Below are 8,391 nucleotides of genomic sequence, written 5' to 3'. Positions count from 1 at the left end.
TTCAGCTCTGTTTACATTGGTGCCAGTACAAAATTTTATACAGGGCAAACTAGGTTCTATATGGGCATAGTTATTTAAACTAGATTCAAAACCAAGCAGAATTTTTCACCAAGCATCCACAAAATTGAAATAAGTACAAAATGACACTCTGCTGAGCAACATCTGGGAAAAAAGCTGAAAATTTAAAGGGAAGGCAGAGTTACAAGACAAGTTAATAAGCCAATTAAGCCTGAAGTTAATTGGTAATTGTAGGCATCTTTCAATGAAATTACAAAATTCCAGGGACTGCTTGTAACCTACAAAAAGCCCACATGATCATTTTTAAAAGGCAGCAACGGAGCACTGTGTTATGGGAAACAATCTCAGTCCTATTGCTCAATAGCTCTTAGTGGTGAGCATATTCAAACCATGGTGTGGAAACCAGTAAAAAAGCCGCTTGGAAAAGCCAGAGAGTGTGAGCCTACATGCCATTGTTTGCACCAAAAACTTGTTCTAAATGAAGCTCTACCCCAAAAAACATACTTAGGATGGGCATAAATGTGTCAGCTTTGTGTGATACTGTTATCACCTGCAGACTGCAGTCAAGGAAACTTCCACTCATGAGACCTAAAGTAGACTAAGCAGAAGACTCAACGAAGCATGAAAAAAAAAAAAAGAATAAAAAAGAAGAGGATAGCACAGTTGACAAAGAGACAAAGAGTATTTTCCAAAAGCAATCTTAAACATACATGCTCAGATATACAGTAGTACCTCACTAGCTACAGTAGTTTGCCTATTCCCACCAGTATTACATTTGAGATTCCACACTGCTTGTTTACTGATTTAAACATAAGCTGTGCTCAGTTTATTTTATTTTGCTTGCTTTGGAAGCTCAGCTTGGGATCTGAGATTCGCACTGACAAACTGCTTTCTCCATTTCAACCCACAGTTTGTGGGACAAATAAAGGCACTGACAGGTTCTCTGCCCAGAATTTTGTAATGGAGAAGTAGTGAATACCCCACTGTTTATCAAAGCCAGGCTCTCTTCCTATAGAATTAATAAGTAGTAGAAATGTCACCATCTTGAGTTTCAGCAAATTTACAATACAAAGATGGGATAATGGATTATTGAAAAAGGAAGGTGTATGTCCTATGGAAGTGAGGTCTGATTTTCTTAGCAGATCTCTTGTTTACAAATTAGTGTTTAAAGAGAAAAACAAGTCCCTTATTTAAAGAAAGTACCCAAAACTTTTAATCTTACCCTCATTTCTTACAGTGGCCTTCACTTAAAAAAAATACTGATGCCAAGAAATCTCTGCCAGATGTGCATGAGAAACTCTCTTAATTACACTGAACTTTGTAGTATTAGTGATGTTCCCAGTAGACATCTTCAGACACTGATAAAAAATATTTTGTATTTCTTCAACTCACTCACATGAAATGGTTGTTTCAAGTGGATCTGTCATTGTGGTTTCCTGGATTTCTTCAGTCTTGTTGGAAAGCTTGTAAATTCCCATGGCTGATAGCAAGCTAAAGAAGGAAATAAAAAATAGTAAATACCACTTCAGTGGTGTAAATCCTTTTATGCTCTTTTTTGGCTGAGAGTGCATTTCAGGAGATTATTATCTGCTTTTACACAAACTTCAAAACAGCTCCATCTGGGAATCCATCTGTATGTCCATTTTGCACCCTCAGTTGAACTCCCTTCCACCAAATCAGGCTTCACTAAAGATATATCTTGGTAGATTAGTATTTGGCTGAATTAAGTGAGTCTGGGCTGCTAGTTTATTTTACAGGAGCACTTGACAGTATCAATACAATAAATGGATGAAGCAACTGGATGGAAAATTACTCTTTAATATCATATTACTTCCTGCAGCTACAGAGCAAAATATGTGAAAGAAACAGTATGATAAATCAGATGATCTTTTTCCATGTGCAGTGACTGGGTATTTAATATCTGCTAATTTTTAATTATATTTTTGAAAATGAAGATGTTTTGAACTGAAAACAAAATGCATGTAGAATATATTTACTACACAGAGGAATGTCAGCAGATCAGCTTTGTGAAGTTATACCTCTTTTTGCACTCAGATCATGTACTAAAATTGCTTGTGCTGCTTACTGCCTGTATTGCTGCAGATGAGACCAGAATGCAGCCCAGCACAGCTGTAGAGAGCATGAAATGCACAGCAAGGACTATCAGTTACTGACTCCAGTTTACTTTTCAAAAAGCACCTAACTGTCCCATATGCTGTAAACGATCCCATGACTCCTGGAGAACTTGAATAATAGTGAAAGAATCACGCCTTCTGAAGAGAAGCTTGCAGATTTTGCTGAATTTGTTCCAAGAGAAGAAATAGGAAGAAATTCTGAGTAGCATAATGCTGTTAGAGGATTGACACTGAGTTGACCCAGTGACAGCACTCAGAGCTGATGAAGAGATTTAAATGGTGCATTCTAGTGAGGGGTTCAAAAGTCAGAAGTCATAACCTAAAATAATTGTGTATACCGGAAATTCAAACTATTTCACTCAGGGTCAGAATAATGAACTCATGGAATTAGTTGCCAACTAAGAACATGGAAACACTGCAGTCTAAGTGGCTTGGAGACATCTTGGCACTTTTATGGAGAGAGAAGGGATTAAAGAATCTAGTGACAAAACAGAAAAGTGGGGGTTAAGAAAAACTTAAGGGTGGACAAGCCTCTGAGGTCAAGTGGAATTTTCCTCTCCAAACGTCATTTCCTCTCTTTTATGTCACTCTTCCCAAAGACATCATGTCACAATCACTAAAGCTTAAATGAGGAATGGACTCCTACTGGATTGAAACAGGGATGAAACAGCACTATCTTTTCCTCTGCTCCATAATAGAAGCTGCTAACCAACAAGAACAGACTTCTTTATCTATTTACAATGCCATGCATTTGACCCACTCAATCTAATGCAGCAGATGAGGTTTTCTCATATCAGCCTCTTCCTGTAACCTTATCTTCCCTAGTTCCATCAGAATACTACAACTGACCAGATAACAGAATTAAACTGAAGTGGTCTAATGTCACAACACAACACAAAACAACAGTCTAATGTACATTTCATTGGTGACACACTTCTTAATCTGTACTACCCAAAACATTTGCAGTATTAGCATGGGCACACCATTTGCAGTTGCAAGAAGTATATGGAGCTACTGGTCAATGTTTTAAGCACTAATTAAGTGACAAAACATTAATAAAGGCACTATTTTTGACATTTTTGCCTTGTCTTGTTTTAGAAAAAAACCCTATTCCCGTGCATCAGATATAAAAACATTTCAGTTGGAAAGTACACATGTATAAAAAGCATCTGTAAAAGAAGGAGCATTTTTAATTTTTCAGGTATTGAAGCAAGACTTTATTAGAAGTTCTTACTGTTTGACTCTTCCAGAAATGGTTCCAGCAAGTTAACTTGTACATTGTAGCTGCTTTCCTTTGCCTCTCACCTGAGTTGACACTTACTGCACCAGTTGAGGCACGCAAGGCTTCTCCAACCAGCTTGGTGTTGATCTTTCTCCAGGACATGTGGGATACTCAGATATTCTGTGGCACTAGCTCAGTGCATTGTGCTATGTCCTACTTTGTTGAGTTAGGCTCCAATCTCTTGGTCTCCAATGTAACTGTAAAAACAAGATCTAAGAAGAAGAGTAGGTAGATTATGCCAGGGATGATGCTCTTTACTGATAAAGAGCATCACCCCTCTGCTCTTTGCATTGATAAAGCTGTCTTGGAACCTGACTTTTCTCAACAGCATAAACCAAATCATGTTTTCCAGAGCCAGGTCCTCCTGGATATATAACAGCATAAAATCACCCAGCCATTTCTTTTCCAAAAGGTGTGAGGGGATCCCTTTGCTGATGTTTTGCGGAACATGCAGTTGTATCTCAGCAGACTCAATAATGCTTACCTGGGTTGTGTCCAAATCTTGCTTGCAGATGGGCTTCCTCACAGGGAGAGGCATTAACAGATTTTGTGCCTTTCTAATCCTGAGGAAAGTCCATGACAGACAGAGATCCTCCAAGCACTACAGATTCGGATCAGAAATGAGCCAAGGCAAGAGAGCATGGGGCAGGCCTGCATTCAGGCAAGAGGATTTGTCCAGAGACAACAAAGAAAAATTTCAATAGTTTTCTGAATTGCAGGGAGCCTAGATGGCCTAATTGCAGGGAGCAAATGTTGAACTTTTGGAACATTTGCCAGTGGTTCCGTTATCTTTTACATATGGCAGAAAAAAGCTTGTGTCTTATGCATTTTACATAGAAAGCAGCTTTGTCAGCTCACATCCTAGGATGTGGCATTAAAGAACATTTCTCTGATTCTACCCACACAGACAGCTCAATTTCCCCAAACCTCTCAGCTTTCAGTTACCACTAAAAACAGATGTCAAAATCTTTGCAGACTATATTATTAAAACAGGTAAACATTTGTTTGTTTTTTTCTCTCTTGTCTTCTTAAAAACACAGTAGAATCACACTTTAAAGATCTTAAAGCATCTCTGAGGTGCCCTAGAATTTCAGCTAACCTATATTTGCTTCTATCCAGTGTCAGTCTGACACCTCTACCTGAATCTGCAGAATCCCACAGTACTATATAATATGCCTCCAAAACTTATCTAAGTTTCATGTAGTACAGATAATTTATACTTTGGGACTGATAAAAAGATAATTCAAATTATAATTATAACCATTTGCTCTATGTAACACTTACTCCTTACAGCATAAAGCCATTTTTCTCAAATGTAAATTTGGTTTTGTTAAACCTAACAAGTGGCTTCTAATTTAATCTGCAATTAATTACTTTCAAAATTAGGAGATCTTAAAGCATTGAGTCTCCCTCTTAGTTAAAAAGAACACTTAATTATAGCTTAGTAATCAATTAGAAGCTATGCATTAGTAATATTTTGCATTCTGGGAGACAACAGTTATACAGACAGAACAACATTTGTGGATGGATACCTCAGAAAAGTAGATGTAAGACAGAGTTCACCTCTCTAAAACTCTACAGTCCTGATTCTAAAAATTAGACAGGGACTCATCAGGTTGAAAACTGCCAAGTAAGATCTTGATCTCCTTCTGCCTTTCTTTCCACCTTTCCTATGTGCTCCATTTTGCCATTTTGGTCCATGATTCTGTTTGCCCTGTAAAGATTTGTCTTTAACAGAACAACTCTCATGAGCATTTCTATGTGTACAAGATAAGTGCTTAAACAAAACAAGTCACCATCTCCTCTGAATCCTCCCATGCCATTGTGATGTTATAGTGGCTTATAACAAAGAATTTATATCTCATTATTCAATAATGGCTGTCATTCAGATTTCACATTCTATCTGGCTCCGTTAATTATATGTCAATGATTTTTTTTCCCCCTCCTTTTCCAACAGAAAAATAAGGTGCTGCCAGAACAGTTTGCCTGAAAGGTTCAAATCTCAGGGCAGCAGTTTTGAATCAAATGGTTCTGACTCAACCAATGCAAGAATGAAAACAGCTATTGGAGATTCCCTGACAATTGCTACGACAGGGAAGAGCCTAGAATGCTTTTCACCTACCTGCCTCTATGACTTTGGCTCTGTCCTGAGTGGTACAGCACAAAATGCAACACCAGGAGAATAAATAACCTGGCCTGAAACCTCTGTGGCTTTTCCTATGGCTGGCACTCCTTTCCCTTTTCTGACAAGGGAATGAGAAGGGCAGCTCTGCAATTCAGAGGGAAGTACTGCAAGTTACACTGAAGCAGGGCATGGGGCCAGAACAGGGCTCAAGCTTTCATTGAGCAAGTTGGTGAGGTTTAAACAAGTTTAAAACTTAATTTTCAAAAAGCACCTGTCCCATATTCTGTAACTGTAAATATAATAAATATGTATACTTTGTATTCTCTGACAACCCAGCCATTTATCTTATTTCAGTACCATTTTATATTTATCTTCTCCATGACTTCTACCCAGACATGCTTTTTCTTGTCCTGGTTACCTAAAATTAAATATCAAATATAGGAATGGTTTTGTTCTGCTTAGTTAAGACCACTTTTGGTTTGCTACTTTTATCAATAAAGATCTGGAGAAGGACTGCTTCTTATCCCTCCTGAAGGCTCAGGGACAAACCAGGAAAGCAAAGAAGCAAGACTGGAAAAAAACAGAAGACACCCAGACACCCTCTGGGATACATTAAAAAAAAAAAAAAAAAAACAACCAAACCCTAACCAAACATGCTGGAAATACACAGAAAGCAAAAAGAAAAGTCTTTAAATTCAATTCAAGAGCATAAAACTTCAAGTCATATAACCTTTCCCATATCTTAAATAAGTGTCCCATGGCATTTTATTTACAGCATTTAAGGAAAGTACAATAGAGGAAGTATCTCCTGGGGGCCAATTCACCTCCTAAAAATGTTCACCTTTTTCAGCACCACTTTTATCTGCAAATTTATGAGGACAGCATGTACCTGATCTGCCTCCAAAGAGACCACAATTTGCAAAATATCAAGTGACTACTTCTGATGAGCAGTAGAGAAGAGGTGAGGAAGCTCTTTCCCCAACTCCTCTGGTATGACATACAAACAGCCTCTAAAGACTTCCTAGAGAAACCTCCATTCAGGTAGAGCAAAAAGCACAGAATGATTGGGACTTTAAAATTCTTGGAGAAGACTCCCCCAGAAGAGGGATGTTTGAAATCAGGACCTTTGTCCTCAGGGACAATGACACCAGCAGGTAGGAAAGTGGCTGATTCCTCCTGAGATATGTGTGTCTTCACTATAGCAACCGGTAACTAAATATTCTTAAATTAAAACCAGAGCTGGACAGCTTAGGTCCTGATAAACACAATACAGTTTGCTGTTTAGCTGTTTTGTCAAACACTTCATATTTCCTCAATACCATCACTCACACGCTGCCTAAACACCAAAAAGTAAATATGAATCACTGAAATTACTTCAAGGTTTCCTGGGAAAAGTATCTAACTGCATGAGACCAGCTCGTGTGTCCAGAACTGTCACGTGTTTAAAGGTCCTTTAAACATTGAGACTCTGTGTCCTGTCCTCCTCCATTTGCATTTTCCTGACATTTTACAGTTGCCTTCCTCTATTTGTATGCATCTGTTTGCCATCTACCATTACCAAAAATTCTTCCTCCATCAATGTTTGCAGTTTTCCTGCAATCTTTCAAGACTTTTGCTCTGGCCAAGCTGTCACATTAACCTGGCTTCTCTGAAGGCACTGCTTCCAGCTAAATCTGTGCAGAAAAGCCACCAGTCTGGAGAAACAGCAGGGGAAGTTCAATTAAAGACAGTACAGGAGACAAGTTTCATGTGTGACCTCTCTCCTGCTCTCCAATGACACATCAGTCTCCTTGATCATTCCTACAGATAACAGCAAAACCAACAAATGACACAAGAAAAAAAGAACTTGTCAAAGTAGGTGGTGACCTGTGCCACCAATTTCTCTATTAAAGGGATGGTTTTGTTTCTTACTGGCACTTCTTTTCTGCTGGAGACCTATCAAGGCTTGAAATTCTTGATCTATTTCTGTTGTCAGTCACTAGATCACTCTTTAAACTTAAATTTCTGTGGTAGGATACAAGATTAAACATAAAATTAATCACCAAAATACTTTGGCCACTTGAAAGGACGAAATTTCCTATTGAATATATAAGATCTTTGATTTACACCTCATGGTCACAAAATGTGTTTTCTGCTTGTCTCATTTAGGTACCTTCAGGCTTTTCCTGGTTCACTGTTCTTTTTTATCCTGTAATTACGCAAGGAGAGCAACTTAACACTGTTGCCATAAAGATCAAAGCCCTCAAAGAGTGGCATGTTTAACACCTTTCAACCAATCAAAAGAGCCTGAGAAGACAAAGAGAGAGGACTCATTATCAATGCTTTTGTTGCGGTATAAGGAAAATCACCTAATGACTGCCAACTTTTAGGCTTACTTGCTTTGGTTACAGACTTATGCCACTGCTAAGCCAATGTGGTCTGAATTAAATTCCAGGTAAAACAGTCAGAATCCTTCTGCATCCTTACATGGTCTGACTGTCCCAAAGGGGACAGCCTCTATCTGCTCACCCAAACACAGATTCCCTGCACTTGGCTCTGTACCCAGAGTCGTAAGAAAGTCATTTTAGGAACAGCGTTCTAGGTTTCTTAAACACACAATATACATTGGAATAGTTACTGCCAAGGATTAAAATAATGCCTAAGTGATTTTTTCCAGGCACTCCACAATATAGTAATTTTTTCATCCAACAGCCTTTCATGTGACACTTTTATATAAAAATGTTTACAGGAAATAGCAAACTTTCCTTTCGTTCCTCAGGTTACATGTACCCCCATAAAATGCAAATGCTGAGTGAAGTCATTGAACTACCTGACACTTAAAAATGAACACA

General features: G+C 38.3%; 1 long non-coding RNA gene across 1 annotated transcript; it reads right to left on the bottom strand.

Moving 5' to 3' along the window:
- Positions 1-1,433: 1,433 nt before the first annotated feature.
- Positions 1,434-4,349, bottom strand: LOC115483989 (uncharacterized). The gene is made up of 3 exons (XR_003944748.2): positions 3,920-4,349; positions 3,459-3,632; positions 1,434-1,509 (listed from the first exon to the last, which is right to left on the bottom strand). It is a non-coding gene; the product is annotated as an uncharacterized LOC115483989 (long non-coding RNA).
- Positions 4,350-8,391: the final 4,042 nt, after the last annotated feature.

The sequence above is a fragment of the Serinus canaria genome, chromosome 9 (assembly GCF_022539315.1).
Source record: "Serinus canaria isolate serCan28SL12 chromosome 9, serCan2020, whole genome shotgun sequence".
Classification (NCBI taxonomy): Eukaryota; Metazoa; Chordata; class Aves; order Passeriformes; family Fringillidae; genus Serinus; species Serinus canaria.
This window is presented reverse-complemented; position numbering and strand designations above follow the sequence as displayed.